Raw genomic sequence first — 17843 nt, 5'->3', positions numbered from 1 at the left:
CTCTTTTAATGCAGTGTGGGATTCTTACTGATAGCAATAACACTTTGATTATCACAGAAAAGCTTGGGAGGTCCATGCCAAGATCTGAGAGAGTAGTCTTCATCCAAAGTAATTGTAACCCAGCTTGTGAGGTAGCTATATACTCAGCTTCAGAGGTTAAAAGAGAGACAGTGTCCTACTTTTTGCTCAGCCAAGAAACCACATTTGAACCACGAATGTAGCAATAACCAGAGGTAGTTTTTCGGTCTGGTAAAGATCCACCCCAATTAGCATATGAGAAGGCTGTAATGGACATTTAGGGTGAGTAAATATAGAATAGACCATAGGAGATGGTGCACTTGACATATCTCAGGATTCTTTTGGCAGCTTGAAGATGAGAAGCATTTGGATTACTTTGAAATCTAGCCACTAAACCCACTGAATATATTATATCAGGCCTTAAAGCAGTAAGATACAACAAACTACCAATGATTGACCTATAAAGTGTTGAAGGAATAGCTACAGTGGTGCCCTCCAGTGAGAGTTTGGTATTAGGACAAAGTGGTGTTGAGACAACTTACAATTATCCATTTTTAACTTTTTAAATAGCTCTGAGGCATACTTTTACTGAGAGATGAAGATTCCAGAGGATGTTTGTGTAATTTGAAGGCCAAGAAAGTATCTGAGAGTCCCCAAGAGTGACATTTCAAACTTTGTCATCATGAGATTAGCAAATTCTGAAGCTAATGAGGTGTCCGAGCCACAAAACATGATATCATCAACATAGATTTGCAGAGTTAGAAACTGTTCTTGATGAGTTTTTACATAAAGAGTATTATCAACCTTACCTCTGTGAAATCCTTGTTCAACTAAGAACTGATGCAGCTTCTCATGCCAGGCTCTAGGGGCTTGTTTGAGACCATACAAGGCCTTACTTAGTTTAAACATATGAGAGGGATACTTTGAATCTTCGAAACCTTCAAGCTGTTCTAAGTAAACTTCTTCATTTAGGTCTCCATTTAGGAAGGTTGACTTAACAACCATTTGATATACTTTGACTTATTTGTGACAAGCAAAGGACAAAAGCATTCTAATGGATTCCATTCTAGCAACTGGAGCAAAATTTTCATCATAATCAATTCCAGCTTGCTAAGTATAGCCTTTCACACCAATCTTGCCTTATTTCTTATTACTGACCCCTTCTCATTCATCTTGTTTCTATAAATCCACTTTGAACCTATCACATTCTTGTCTTTAGATCTTGGAACGAGTGTCTAGGTATCATTCTTGTGAAATTGATTAAGTTCCTCTTACATGGCAGCTATCTGATAAGCGCCGAATATTGCATATTCAAGCGCCCCTATTTGTATTAGTCAAGTCTATTAGTTGATTATACTGTATATATTAGCTTTATTTGCATGTTTTTGTCTATTTTCAGGTTGGTTCCCCAAAGAGAGTTAAAAGTGACGCTTTGATGAGTTTTTGAAGATCAAAGTATGCTGTTGCCGGGAACCTTTGTTTTGGCCAAGCCAGTAACCCAACGAACTTTTGGTTGTCCTTGCAAAGCACTAAGAATGATGGTCACGCCATCAGGCCAAACAGAGATCATTCTAAGAAGCAAAGTAAAGATGCAAAGCTGCAAAGGTGTGGGCGCCCACCTATCATTGCGGGCCCCCGCCTAATGCCGCCAGCCAAGCCTCGCATGCCTCTGCAACAAGCCGTGGGTGCACGCTAAGAACCCGCGGGCATCTGCCAAAAAGGGCAGTGCCCTCGCGAAGCCGCTGGCACCCGCCAAGAACTCGTGGGCACCTGGCAAAATAGCCAGCAAGTTTGTATATGCGCGGGCACCCGCCTTGCGCCTGCGGGCGCCCGCCGTTCTATAGACAATAGCTTATGGGTTCATTTGTTTCTCCCAAAGTTATCCCTTTGTTTGAGGGGATAGGTCTGCACTCTCTCAAGGATTTTGGGCCACGAATTTGGAATGGTTGAGAGGTCATTTTGTGTTAAATAGAAGGCTTGTGCTTTGTATAGGAGGATCTCACATTTTGTAAGGTTCTAGAGAGAGAAATATTGAGTTCTTGAGTGTGTAGGTTGTTCTTGACCTTTAGGTGCAAAAATAGAAGGCTTCATCCTCTCTTCTCCTTCTTCCTTTGCATCCATGGGTAACTAACTCCCTTTCTAGAGAGGTGATATAGCCCTACTTCGTAAGCATGCTGTAGTTTTGATTTTAATTTGGGGAATGGAATGTATATATGGTAGTTTCATGATCTAGAGCACCTTACTTGTTGTAATGGATTTTAATGTTTATAAATGATCATTTTGAGTTGATTCTCTTGTCTTAGATTGTTTCCTCTCTTGATCATATTGCTTGTATTTTCATAGTGACAATGAAAATGAGATTGTGGAATGGTTTTAATGGCATGTTATTGGAGAACCTTGATAATCCATGGCTTAGGTCCTTCCTTTGATGGTCTATGCTTGATTTCTAGCTTCATGTGCTTTTATCATTTCGTTAAGGGCTTGATAATCTCTAGCTTAGTGAGCATGTCTAAGGCTACACCCTAGTTTAGGTAGTTCAAGCATGTGAAACTTTGATAGGTTACTCTTGCCTTTTGATTTAACGAATTTGTTGAAGATAATGTAGCAACCATGTGTTGCTACATATCATGACCATTATATATGTTGTTTCCTCATGTTAATCACCATCTAGCATATTAATAAGGTAGGTAATTGATTCACTTCCCTAGTTCTCTCTACCTAAATTTTTCTCCTTTAATTTCCTTGCAATTATTGTTTTATGCATTCTTTAATCCCTATTTTAAAGTGACAAACAAAACCAACTCTTATACCCCCCTTTCATCAAACTAAAAGTGATTTTACAATCTTGGCTACCATAAACTAGCAATCCTAGTGGTTCGACTTACCTGTCCAATAGCCCTATTTTAGAATGATTTGTGCTATTGCAAAGGGTTGATTATTATTGATAGTCGACAAGACCGATCAATTTTTGGCACCGTTGCTGGGGATTGCAAATGGTTTTGTAACTGAGGTTGAAGGATTAACTTTGGTTGATTGTTAATATTGTTTCTTGTGAATATTTTCTTGTTTGATTTTGACTATTGTTGTGTTTTAAGTATTCTAGTGAGATTCTAGGTACTCAAGGCTTGCCGTGGAAAACTGAAAATATCATAAGTCTAGAGGACTTCAGGTAAGCTTTTCGAAGTTCTAGTTTCAAAATTGTGAATATCTTGCATGTGGTTAAATTAGGAATATTTGCTTCTGAAGCCCTTGTCGAGGCTATTTCCGTTTTATTGTTTTGCAAAGCATCAGTCCTTATCGTGGCCATTTATTTTATGTCTTATTGATAATTGAGAAGAAAGGGAACATCGTATGTGGAGGTTACGGTGATGAATTGTTATGTTGGTTGAGAAATGTGTTGTTGATGTTTGGCTGTAGGTCATTATCTTTACAGCCTCTTGAATCTCCCATTGACATAAATTCGCTTGAAAGGACTCTTAGAAGAAACCTTCGGGAATCTGCTGATCGGTTGATAAGCACTAAATACTGTATATTCAAGCGCCCTAAATTACATTAACAAAGTCCATTAATTGATTATTTTATGTAGATTAACTCCATTTGCATGTTTTTGTGCATTTTCAGGTTAAAGTGCAAGAAGGAAGCAAAAATGATGCCTTGTGGAATTTTGAACAAAAAGGGTGCCAATTCTGAATTTCTGGCAGCAGTAGAATCTGACTTTTGTCGCCATTTTTGACCTAGAAAACTCAAGAACTGGACTTCTATCATAACATCAAAGATTTAGATCTCTGAATAAGCTTTCTAAATCTTCAAGCAGTTCATCATTCGGAGTTCGGAGCAGAGAGTTATGATCTTCTTAAAAGAGGTGCACAGAACTGCCTGGCAGCACTGAAGTACTGCCTTTCTCCCCATTTTCGACCAACCAGACTTGAGAATTGGGTCTTCATCAAAACATGAAGTTTTTAAAGCGCTGAATCAGCTCTCCAAATATTCAAACAGATTATCATTCGGAGTTCGGGGCACAAAGTTATAGTAGTTTTACCAAAGTAGGTCAGTGCTAAGCAAGAAGAGCATGTTGCACATTACACTAATTTAGAGTGCTCGAGACCACTCTTCGAGTGCTCGAAAATCAGGCAGATTGCACTCGGAAATGGCTCAATTTCAGCCACTTGCACATTGGTTTCCTCAATGCCATCTTCCTTCTTTATGAAGTTGTTGGAGGTGTTCCTTGGAGGAGAGAGAGGGTTTTGTTGGAGGACAAAAGGCAACCAAAGGCCACACATTTCAGATGCTTGAATTTTTGCAAGATAGAGGAGAGAGAAGAGAGCAAGAAAGGTGTGTTCTTGGAGCTAGAAGAGGGGAGCTCGAAAATGGAGGTCAAGGCCTTGCTTCCTCTTTCCTCTAGTGCATCAATGGGTAACTAAACCTCCATCTAGGGAGGTGATGAAGCTCTACCTTGTAAGCATGTCTAGCTTTTGATTTATTTTGGGGAATGAAATGTATATTTGGCTAGTTCCATGGTCTAGAGCAGGTTACAAATTGTAATGAAGATTTTGAATGTTTGAATGACTATGTTGATTTACATACTCTTGTCCTAGATTATTTAATCTCATAGTTGTATGGCTTATAGTTTCATAGTGACAATGGAACTAAGATTATGGAACGGTTTTAATGGCATGGTTTTGAGTAGTTTGTTAATCCATAGCTTAAGAATTTCTTTTGATGAGTTAGTCTTGTGACTTGATATCATGTGCTTCCACCAATTGATTAATTGTTTGACAATCTCTAGCTTAGTGAGCATGTCTAGGGTTGCATCTTAGTTTAGGTAACTCAACCATGTGAAGCTTTGATAGGTTGTTCTTACTCTTTAATTAATTGAATTTCTTGAAGATATTATAGTAGTCATGTATTATTATATATCAAGGTCATTTCTACATTAATTCCCCAAATCAATCATATAATTAGCTTGTGTAGAGGTTTGGAGTGGACTCACTTCCCTAGACTTCCTTCTCTAAATCTTCTCTTTTAATCTCCTTCAAATTATTGTTTTATGCATTCTGAATTTGTAGTTTAGTGACAAACAAAACAAACCCTCTATGAACACCCCTTATCACTCTAAAATGACTCTAGACACTTAGGTTGCCATAGATTAGCGCAGTCCCAGTGGTTCAACTTACCTGACCAATAGCCCTATTTTACAATGATTCATGCTATTGCGAAGGTTGATGTTTAATTAACCAACCGATCAATTTTTGGCGCCGTTGCCGGGGATTCGCATACGGTTTAGCAACCAAAGTTTAGGGTTAATTTTAGTTTGATTGTGAATATTGTGTCTTGTGAATATTCCTTGTGTGTTTTGACTATCTTTGTGTTTTAAGTGTTGTAAGATTCTAGAGACTTGAAGCGCCGTGGGAACGCTAGCAAATTGTAAGTCTAGAGGACCCCAGGTAAGTCTCTTGACTTCTAGTTTCAACTTGTAGATACAGTACATGTGTTAATTTTAGAAGTAGTTAATTTAGTTGTGAAACCCTTGCAAAGGCTTTTATCTTGTTTAATTTCGTGTACAAGCATCGGTCCTTGTCGTGGCCATTTATTTTCTGTCTTGATAATTGAGGAGAAAGGGACATCGTATGTGGAGTTGATGATAAAGATTTGTTGTGATGATGTTGTTATGAATTGTTGATGTTTGGCCGTAGGTCACTCTCTTTACCCATACTTGACTCGCCTATTGATATAAATTCACTTGAAAGAACTCTTAGACGGAACCTTAGGGAACCCACTCTTACAAGGGATCTTGAAACTGAATTCAATACAATGGGGGATAACGTAGGAAATCCGGGGAATGAAAGGGCTGAAATTCCTAATGTAAAACCAATGACTCTTAGAGATCATTTCATTCCTACCACCTATGCTTCTCCTACTTGCATAGTAATGCCAAACATCGATGCAGCTCAATATGAGATCAAATTAAGCACCATCCAAATGCTTCCATCTTTTCATGGTTTTGATAATGAAGATCCATATAAGCATCTCGATGAGTTCTTTGAAATCTGTTCGACCATCCGGTTGAGAGGATTTCCTGAAAATGCACTCCACTTACATCTTTTCCCATTCTCCCTAAAGGATAGGGCAAAATATTGGTTGAACTCCCTCGCTCCCAACTCTATTACTTCTTGGGCTCAATTGCAACAAGAATTTCTTAAGAAGTACTATCCGGTGAGTAAAACCAACCAAATGAGGCGTTCCATTCTAAGCTTTTCTCAAGTTGATGGAGAACAACTCCACGAGACTTGGGAAAGGTTACAAGATCTTCTTCGGAAGTGTCCTCATCATTTGATCCCAAAATGGCAATTAGTGCAAGCTTTCTATGCCGGCTTGACCGACACCCATAGATTCATGGTTGACTCTTCGTGTGGTGGGATGTTCATGTCCAAGAATGCGGATGAGGCTTGGACCTTACGTGAGAATTTGAGTGAAAATTCACTTCAACACAATTCTCGTAGGGCTCTGACCTCAACCACTCCAAATAACACCAACCCTTGTCAACCAAAATCAATAAGGGAGGAATCATCTCAAGTGGATGCCATCGCTCATAAATTCTACCAATTGATGGCACCACATCTTCCTCCTTCATTGTCTCAAAATTCGGCAAGTTTAGTTTGTACTTCATGTACTACTCCATTCCATCTCTCGGAAGATTGCCCCACACCGGAGCAATTTCCCAATCCCAACCAAGAGCAAGCTAATGCCATGTTCTCGCGGCCCGGGAACAATCCATATTCCAACACCTACAATCCGGGTTGGCGAGATCATCCGAATTTCTCATGGCGGCAACAAGCCCCACAAAATTCCCAATTCTAAAACCAAGGATGGCAAAATCAGCCCTCTTCTCAATATCAAGGTAGACCTTTCCAAGCCTCTTCAAGCTACCGTCCTCCTTACAATCCAAATGTCTCCAATCAACCTCCTGTGTGTCCAACTGACGAGATAGTAGCTGCAAACAAGCAAATGATGGAATCATTAAATAAGCAAATAATAGATGCCAACAAGCAACTCTTGACATCCTTGCAGCCTACTCCAAATGGTTCACTCTCATACTCAATCCATAGCTAATCTCGAAAATCAAGTGGGCCAAATAGCTAACTCAGTGAATCAATTACTTCAAAAGGACAAGGGCAAGCTTCCCTCTCAACCTTTTGAAAATCCTAGAGGAATGCATGTGATTGATGAAACCCCTCCTCCGAGTGGGCAGACTCATGAACAAGTTCAAGCTATCACCACCCTTCGGAGTGGTAGAGTGGTTGACAACGAGGTTGATGGAGACATAAGTGAGAAAAACCCTTTTTTGAAAAATCCAAATCCAAGCTCTTCAAATCCAAATTCAAGCTCTTCTAATCCAAATTCTTGTCCAAATACCATTCACGGAAATCCCACACATGTCACCCCAAATGTGGAAACTACTTATGAGCCAAAAGCTCCGTTTCCTCAACGTCTTCAAGAGTCGACACATTTTGGGAACAAGAATTGTAAAATTCAAGACATGTGGGAAGTTTTCAAGCAAGTAAAGATTAACTTGCCCCTCTTGGATGCTATCAAGCAAATCCCTCCCTATGCAAAATTTCTTAAAGATTTGTGCACTCAAAAGCGCACTTCTAAAAATCATTTGCCAAAAAAAGTGAGGTTGACTGAAAATGTTAGTGCTATCATTCAGCACAGCACTCCTCCGAAGTATAAGGATCCGGGTGCCCCCACAATCTCTTGCGTCATTGGTGACAGTAAAATCGAGAGGGCCCTCCTTGACTTAGGAGCTAGTGTAAATTTAATTCCATATTCAGTCTACCTACAACTTGGTTTGGGAGATCTTAAGCCAACTTCCGTGGTTTTGCAACTTACCGATAGATCGGTCAAGTATCCACGAGGTATTCTCGAGGACGTTATCATCAAAGTGGACAAATTCTACTTCCCGGTAGATTTTGTGGTTCTTGATACGGAACCGGTCCATGACCCAAAAAAGCACATTCCCGTGATCCTTGGTAGGCCATTTTTAGCCACGGCTAATGCATCAATTAATTGCCGAACCGGGGTGATGGACATTTGATCGGTTGGTCAATTAACATCAACCTTCGCAATAGCACGAATCATTGTAAAATAGGGCTATTGGTCGGGTAAGTCGAACCACTGGGACTGCGCTAATCTATGGCAACCTAAGAGTCTAGAATTGTTCTTAGAATGATAAGGGGTAATAAGGGTTTGTTTGATTGGTTTGTCACTAAGCTAGTAATTGAAGTGCATAAAACAATAAATTGAAGGGGATTAAAAGAGAAGATTTAGAGAAGGAAGTCTAGGGAAGTGAGTCCACTCCAAACCTCTACACAAGCTAATTATATGATTAATTTGGGGAATTAATGTAGAAATGACCTTGATATATAATAATACATGACTACTATAATATCTTCAAGAAATTCAATTAATTAAAGAGTAAGAACAACCTATCAAAGCTTCACATGGTTGAGTTACCTAAACTAAGATGCAACCCTAGACATGCTCACTAAGCTAGAGATTGTCAAACAATTAATCAATTGGTGGAAGCACATGGTATCAAGTCACAAGATTAACTCATCAAAAGAAATTCTTAAGCTATGGATTAACAAGCTACTCAAAACCATGCCATTAAAACCGTTCCATAATCTTAGTTCCATTGTCACTATGAAACTATAAGCCATACAACTATGAGATTAAATAATCTAAGACAAGAGTATGTAAATCAACATAGTCATTCAAACATTCAAAATCTTCATTACAATTTGTAACATGCTCTAGACCATGGAACTAGCCAAATATACATTTCATTCCCCAAAATAAATCAAAAACTAGACATGCTTACAAGGTAGAGCTTCATCACCTCCCTAGATGGAGGTTTAGTTACCCATTGATGCACTAGAGGAAGGAGGAATCAAAGCCTTGACCTCCATTTTCGAGCTCCCCTCTTCTAGCTCCAAGAACACACCTTTCTTGCTCTCTTCTCTCTCCTCTCTCTTGTAAAAATGAAGCTTCCTCAAAATGTGTGGCTCTCCCCTCTTTATCTAGATAAGAAATCCACCCAAAAAGCCCTCTCTCTCCTCCAAGAAACATCCCCAACCAACTCATAAAGGAGAGCTTCCAAAGTAGGTAAAATCTGAGCACAAGTGGGCTGAGTCGTGTAGAATTCTGCCCTAATTTCGAGTGCTCAAAATAGGGCCTCGAGCACTCGAAAATTGGGCAGAATGCCCTATGCTTGTTTTGCTCCGCCCGGACCTACTTTGGTAAAATTGCCATAACTTTGTACTCCGAACTCCGAATGATGAACCGTTTGAAGATTTGGAAAGATGATTCAGAGCTCTAAAAACTTCATGTTTTGATGGAGATCCAAATCTCAAGGATGATTGGTCGAAAATAAAGATCAAGGAAGAATTTCATTGCTGCCAGGCAGTTCTGCGCACCTCTGGTAAAAAGGCCATAACTCTCTGCTCCGAGCTCCGAATGACAAACCGTTTGAATATTTAGAAAGCTAATTCAGAGCTCTAAATATGCCAGTTTATAATAGAAGTCCAGATCTCGAGTTTTCAAGGTCAAAATGGCGAGCAAAGTCCAGGTTCCACTGCTGCCAGAAATTCAGCATTGTGACCTTTGATGTTCAAAACTCCACAAAGCATCCTTCTTGCTTCTTTTTGGCCAATGAACCTGAAAATATGCAAAAACGTGCATATGAAGGTAATCTACATAATTAAACAAACAATGGACTTAAATAATGCAATTAAGGGCGCTTGAATATGCAATATTCGGCGCTTATCACACCCCCAAACTTACATTTTGCTAGTCCCTTAGCAAAACCAAAATGAAAAACTTGATGGAATGAAAAACATGGGAATGCTAAAACAAAAATATCAACCATAGCAAAAATAAATATATACATAGCTCAAATACAACTTGAAATAGACAAAGAGCTGGAGACGGGGTCATTAGGAAAACTACCATGCATATATGAAGCTTTGATACAAAAATTTACAAAAACCATTTCAACATGCATGCATCAACATCATCGTCCATATAAATAACTCAATTGTCATCTCTTAAATGGAAATCAACTTTACTTCAGTGAAAGTGAATTGGATTCTCAACATGCGGCTTTTACTTTCTTTTCCAATTCCATGGTACAAGTTTTCAAATCATTGAATTCCCCTTTAAATGACGTCCCTAAGGCATGATTTTATTTACAAGACAACTTTTGTTGCTTGTTGACAATTTATTGTAACTCATAAGGGAAACATAGAATGGTTGTGCAATGCTGAAGTCCCTTAAGCTTTCTAACCAACCCATGTAGCAAGCGTTAGGCCAACAACTCCCAAACCAGACGGCTTTAGGGTGCTAAGTGTAGATACACTCCATAGGGCTTAATAGCTCGAGTTGGAAAGGTTCCGAACTCCAGCGAACCATGCTTATTACAATTTTTTTGAATGACCGTGCAATATTTAAGTCCTTTAAGCTTTCTAACCAACCCTTGTAGCAAGCGTTAGGCCAACAACTCCCAAACCAGACGGCTTTAGGGTGCTAAGTGTAGAGACACTCCTAGGGCTTAATAGCTCGAGTTGGAAAGGCTACGAACGTCAACTGGTCATTTTTTTCTATCTTTCTCAGTTTTTTTTTTTTTTTAGACAACTTAAATCATGCCAAAGATATTCATCTATCAGATTCATCAAATCAAATTAACTAGGCCAAGGTCAAGGTCGATCAAGTTGCATGCCTCACAGTTAAGTTTCTAATGTGCATCTGTGCATTGTGAAGCTTAAAAGAGTGTCAAATCCAGCGAGAATCTAATTGAGACATTTATATAGACTGATTTGAATCCACATGATCATTTCAACTCAAATTTTTCTTTATTTTCAAAAATGTCAATTGCTTCTATACACAAGGTATTAAACATATGCTTCATCCCCAACAAGTTTAAATCATACTATCATTGCTTAGCAAAAATGTGAAACCAAAAATGTCCTATTGCACCCCCAAACTTGAATGTCACATTGTCCTCAATATGTGAAGATAAGTGAAACAAAAATAAGAGCAAAGAAGGTAAAAGAACAATATTACCAAGTAGAGTGACGAATGCAAAAATATCCATCGATGTAAATGCGCAAACGCGTCCCCCAAACTTGGACATGAAGACCTATCAAAACACAACTAAAATATACATGGAAAAGCATAGGGCTCATAAGAAAAACCAAAACAGAAATAAAAACTCTAACCTGAAGTTTAGTGCAAGATGAAAAACAAAATAATGCCAAAAAAATTGATTTATTTATTTATTTAGTATTATTATTATTAGTATTATATCTATATATATATAAATATATATGTATATATATATATATATATATTTTTTTTTTTTTAAAGATGTGCATGAGGGGTTAGTCGCATGAGAGGTTGGTTTGGTTGAGAGGGTGGTGTGCATGCAAGGGGGTGGTGAGGTGGTTGTGGTTAAAGGAGATGAGGTTGAGTTTGTGAGTTGGGTTGGTTGAATGTAGAGGTGGGGTGTGAGGTTGAGAGAGAGGGTGATGCAGGTCGTGGAGTTGGTGTTGATAGTGGTTGGGTTTGCATGGGGTTGGGTTGATTGGTGCAAACCGAGAGGAGTGATGGGGTTGGGTTGCTTGGTGTGGGTAGGTTGGTGGCAGGGTGGTGGTTAGTTGGCATGTAGGGTGGTTGCATGCTTGGGTTGGCCTGGATGGAGAGATGCCGAGTGGTTGAGAGAGGTTGAGTGCTCGGGTGGTGAGGGTGGGTTTGATGGGTTGAGGTTTGCCGAGAGAGATGAGGAAGGTTGGGGGGTTGATGGTGGTGAGTTGTGGGTTGCATGCATGGCGGGATGAGATGAGGGTGGTGAAGTGAGGTTGGTGCTAGCCGAGAGGAAGGAGGGTGGTGTGTGGGGTTGAGGTTGAGTTGGTGGTTTGTAGGTGAGGGAGATGGAGAAGGTGAGGTTGGTTTGGTTGATATGGTTGGTGCATGGTGAGGGGCATGCATGCATGGGGCTTGGGAGTTGGTTTGGTTGATGTGGTGGTATGCAAAGATGCCGAGAGGGGATTGTTTGCTGTGAGGATTGGGTTGGCATGGTTTATGGGTGGATGCCGAGAGTGAGAGGTGTATAGGTTGGTGGAGTTCGAGCATGGTTTGTAAGGTGGGTTGGTATGTGGAGTTGTGGGTGGTGGCTGGGTGGTGGGTTAGTTTAGTGTGTGCAAGGTGGTGTGCCGAGGGTAGGTGATGGTTTGGAGTGTGGATGAGTTGCAGGCATGGGCATGCAAGGTTGATGGGCATGCATGAGGTGAGGAAGTGGGTGGGTTGTGAGATGCAGAGGAGGTGTGTATTAGTGCATGCAAGGGGTTGGGTTGGGTTTGCATGCAAGATGGGCATGCAGGAGGGGCTGCATGGGAAGGGAAGTTGATGGTTTGGGTTGAGGTTTTGGATAGCAGGTCGTGGAGTTGGTTTGGTTAGTGCCGAAGTGGGGTAAAGGTTGAGATGCTGTGCAAAGCTGTGGAGGTTGTGAGTTGGTGTGGTGGTTGCATGGTCGTTTAGAGAGAGAGAGAGATGGTGGGTTTGGATGTGGGGGTTGGTATGGTGCATGGTGTGTATTGATATGTTGATGGCATAGTGGCCGAGAGATGGTGTGAGAGAAGTTGGTGTAGGTTGGTAAGAAGGGTGAGTTGTTTCTTGCATGGTGGCTCATGCATTTGGGGAGGGTTGCAGATGGAAGGTGATTGCTGGAAGTGGGTTGTTGCCGAGAGAGAGAAGGTTTGGAGTTGGGCATTGTCGAGCAATCCAAATGGGTGCTAGAGGTGCTCGGAAATTGGGCAATGAGATTGAGAGAGGTTAGTATGGGATGGAGCAAAATTCGAGCACTCCAAAGAGGAAGCTGGAGTGCTCGAGCTTGGGGCAGAGAGAATGGCCAAGATGTGGAGGGATGTCGAGCACTCGAAATGCCAATTCGAGTGCTCGAAATTGGATCAGTAAGCTCGGGAAAATGAAGATGCTTATGAGATGAAATGCTAAGCACTCGGAATGGGTGCTAGAGCCCTCGAACTGGAGGCAGTGAGCATGCTAGGCGGATGAAATCACTGGGAAGGATTTTTGAACAATTGCAACATTATGCCAATGGAAAATTTTCCAAGCTTGATACATTGCAACATGATGCAAAATGGATGAATTTCTCAAAAATGAAATTTTCAAGCTTGGCATGCATGGGAAGAAATGGAGACTTTGTATTGGAAAATCATTGGCAACTTTGCATGCTATTCCAATCCAATGCATGGATAGATTTTTAGGAAAATTTTGAAAACTTTGCATGCCATTCCCATGCATGGAAAGATTTTTAAAGCTTTGCATGGCAGTTGGAAAAATATTTGAAAACTTTGCATGCCATTCCATGCATCGAAAATTTTTCATGTCATTCCCATGCATTGAAAAATCATTGCAAGCAGCAGCTTCAATTCAAGCCATGCATGGAAAATTTTAAAACTTTGCACATTATTCCAATCTAATGCATGGATGGATTTTTGAAGCTTTGCATGCATGGAAAGAAATTGAAATTTTGCATGGGACAATGCATGGGGAATTTTGAAAAAATTTCAAACATTGCAAATGCATGGAAAAATTTTAAACAGTGCAAGAATTTCAATGCATGGATAATTTTGCGAAAATTTTCAAGAATGTATTACGAATGAGACATTATGCACATGAGTAGCATTCCCAAGATCCGGTGAAATTGCTAGGAAGCGATGGAAATTTCCGGAAATGAAAATCAGAGTTGAGAAGGTCTAAGAAGCCAGTCTAAAAATGTGGAACACAACTTAAGATAGTTCCAGAGAAAGTTAAATTTTGGCATTTCTTAACCATTTCCCAGAAAATTTCATGGCTCAGACAATTGAACATTAGGGAGGCATTGAAGTAGAAAGAATTGCTCCCCATGGGTGCTAAATTTAACGTCGATAGCTAGACGCACCGAGATCAGGTTAGTCCTTATCACCCTATACCATGTCTCTCTAGAGAGTCAAGTTTCCCCAAATAGGATAATTCTTTTAAAAGCGGAGGAGGAAGAGCTTGAAGACAAAAGTGGAAAAAAGGTAACGGAAAGACCTCAACCCACTCTTCATCCTCAACGAAGAACTTTGGATTATGGGGCTTATTTGGATTATGGGAAGATGGATTAGGTGAGGGTGCACCAAGCAAAGACTGATGAAGTGTCATATTGAGCACGGGAATGCTCGACAAGTTATCCTTCAGACTTTCAACATCCTCCTCACACTTATTCGGCGGTTCGGGCTCAACAGCTTGAGACAACTCAAGTGACGGAATGGGAGGAAGTGCAAGCTCCCAAGAGAGGGATACATTTGATGTTGCCCAAGGAAGAGAGAGAATAGGTGGAAGAATATCAAACAAAGAATTTACCTCCAAAATAGAATTGTCAACATCAAAATCCTCATAATTGAAATGAGCTAAGCAAGCTTTTAGAGGATCCTCCATTAAAGGAGGTGCATCAAGCAAAGGATTCTGTAGGGGCTGTTTTGGAGTAGGGTAGACGATCTCTACATCATTATTTTTCCCATTTTGAGCCACAATTGCTTCATTTTGATGTGGGGCAACAATTTGATCTTCAACCACCATTTCATCATTTTCACATGTAATAACCACTTGATCATTCTCATGATGAAAGTTACTAGGAGTAATCTCATCATTCATAGAATTTTCTTTTGGATTGGCCATAAATTCAAATGAAAATGTTTCCTCCTCTTCATGATTTTTAGCATTAATCCTTTGTTGAATTTGAGATATTTGGTCATCTATCATTGCACTAACTTGGGACTGGTGATATGGTACCACTTGATTGATAGACTCTACTGTGGATTGCATGCTAGCAAGGGAGGCCAATAGTTGATTGTTGGAGTCCATCATTTGCTTGTGCATAGACTCCATCATTTGTTTGTTAGAAACAATTAGCTCATCCAATGGAGACGGTGGAAAAGGAGAAGAGGGCTGGAAATAATGATCATTGGGTTGAAAATTGGCTTGAAAAGGTTGCCCATGAGATTGTGGGGCTGAATTTTCCATGTCATGCCATAAGAAATTTTAGTGGTCTCCCCTAACCGAGTCATAACCATTGAAGTATGGATTACTACCCGGTTCAGAGAAATTTGCATTTGGTTGCTCTAGATAAAAATCCGAGAATTGTCTCGTTGGAAGACAATCTCTTGTATGATGTGAATTACTAGAGCAAAAAGCACAAAATGCATGTGGTGTGTAGAATTGAGTTGGGAGATAATTATTCTCCATCTAGGAGTTAAACATCAACAACACACAACATAATCAACACAACAATTCTTTATCATCAACTCCACATACAATGATATTCCCTTTCTCCTCAATTATCAAGACAAAAATTAAAATGGCCACGACAAGGACCGATGCTTGGAATTGAAAATACACAATTGAAATAGCCTCGACAAGGGCTTGCAATTTATCTATTTCTAAGCTTAACACATGCACGATATTCACAATTTGAAACTAGAAGGTCAAGAGACTTACCGGGGGTCCTCTAGACTTATAATTTGCTAGCATTCCCCACGGCGAGCTTCGAGTTCCTAGAATCTCACTTACAACACAAAAATGGTTAAACCACACAAGAAATATTCACAAAAAACAGTATTCACAATCAAACTAAATTTAACCCTAGAAACTTCGGTTGCTAAACCGTTTGCAGTCCCCGGCAACGGCGCCAAAAATTGATCAGTTGGTCAATTAACATCAACCTTCGTAATAGCACGAATCATTGTAAAATAGGGCTATTGGTCGGGTAAGTCGAACCACTGGGACTGCGCTAGTCTATGGCAACCTAAGAGTCTAGAATTGTTCTTAGAATGATAAGGGGTAATAAGGGTTTGTTTGATTGGTTTGTCACTAAGCTAGTAATTGAAGTGCATAAAACAATAAATTGAAGGGGATTAAAAGAGAAGATTTAGAGAAGGAAGTCTAGGGAAGTGAGTCCACTCCAAACCTCTACACAAGCTAATTATATGATTAATTTGGGGAATTAATGTAGAAATGACCTTGATATATAATAATACATGACTACTATAATATCTTCAAGAAATTCAATTAATTAAAGAGTAAGAACAACCTATCAAAGCTTCACATGGTTGAGTTACCTAAACTAAGATGCAACCCTAGACATGCTCACTAAGCTAGAGATTGTCAAACAATTAATCAATTGGTGGAAGCACATGGTATCAAGTCACAAGATTAACTCATCAAAAGAAATTCTTAAGCTATGGATTAACAAGCTACTCAAAACCATGCCATTAAAACCGTTCCATAATCTTAGTTCCATTGTCACTATGAAACTATAAGCCATACAACTATGAGATTAAATAATCTAAGACAAGAGTATGTAAATCAACATAGTCATTCAAACATTCAAAATCTTCATTACAATTTGTAACATGCTCTAGACCATGGAACTAGCCAAATATACATTTCATTCCCCAAAATAAATCAAAAACTAGACATGCTTACAAGGTAGAGCTTCATCACCTCCCTAGATGGAGGTTTAGTTACCCATTGATGCACTAGAGGAAGGAGGAATCAAAGCCTTGACCTCCATTTTCGAGCTCCCCTCTTCTAGCTCCAAGAACACACCTTTCTTGCTCTCTTCTCTCTCCTCTCTCTTGTAAAAATGAAGCTTCCTCAAAATGTGTGGCTCTCCCCTCTTTATCTAGATAAGAAATCCACCCAAAAAGCCCTCTCTCTCCTCCAAGAAACATCCCCAACCAACTCATAAAGGAGAGCTTCCAAAGTAGGTAAAATCTGAGCACAAGTGGGCTGAGTCGTGTAGAATTCTGCCCTAATTTCGAGTGCTCGAAATAGGGCCTCGAGCACTCGAAAATTGGGCAGAATGCCCTATGCTTGTTTTGCTCCGCCCGGACCTACTTTGGTAAAATTGCCATAACTTTGTACTCCGAACTCCGAATGATGAACCGTTTGAAGATTTGGAAAGATGATTCAGAGCTCTAAAAACTTCATGTTTTGATGGAGATCCAAATCTCAAGGATGATTGGTCGAAAATAAAGATCAAGGAAGAATTTCATTGCTGCCAGGCAGTTCTGCGCACCTCTGGTAAAAAGGCCATAACTCTCTGCTCCGAGCTCCGAATGACAAACCGTTTGAATATTTAGAAAGCTAATTCAGAGCTCTAAATATGCCAGTTTATAATAGAAGTCCAGATCTCGAGTTTTCAAGGTCAAAATGGCGAGCAAAGTCCAGGTTCCACTGCTGCCAGAAATTCAGCATTGTGACCTTTGATGTTCAAAACTCCACAAAGCATCCTTCTTGCTTCTTTTTGGCCAATGAACCTGAAAATACGCAAAAACGTGCATATGAAGGTAATCTACATAATTAAACAAACAATGGACTTAAATAATGCAATTAAGGGCGCTTGAATATGCAATATTCGGCGCTTATCAACATTGCTTTTGGAAACATGCAAGTCAAACTCCACATCTTTCATGCAACTCAACATCCCTCCAATGAGAATGATTGTTTTCTTGTGGATGTCATTGATGAAGTGGTCGAAGAATCTCTCCCCTTTATTCTAAGCAAAGATCCTCTTGAAACTTGCACGTCCCATTTTGACTTCTCAAACTTTGATGTTGATCAAGCCATTCAAGAAGTTAATTCCTTGCTTGATATTAATGCTATCATGGATGTACCTCCTTGGAAAATTCCAAAAGAACCACTTCCCCAACTTTCCACCACTC

The sequence above is a fragment of the Cornus florida genome, unplaced genomic scaffold (genome assembly GCF_030987335.1).
Source record: "Cornus florida cultivar Cherokee Brave unplaced genomic scaffold, ASM3098733v1 CherokeeBrave_3.0.0_Hap2_Chr02, whole genome shotgun sequence".
Classification (NCBI taxonomy): domain Eukaryota; kingdom Viridiplantae; phylum Streptophyta; class Magnoliopsida; order Cornales; family Cornaceae; genus Cornus; species Cornus florida.
Note: the sequence above shows the minus strand (reverse complement) of the source record.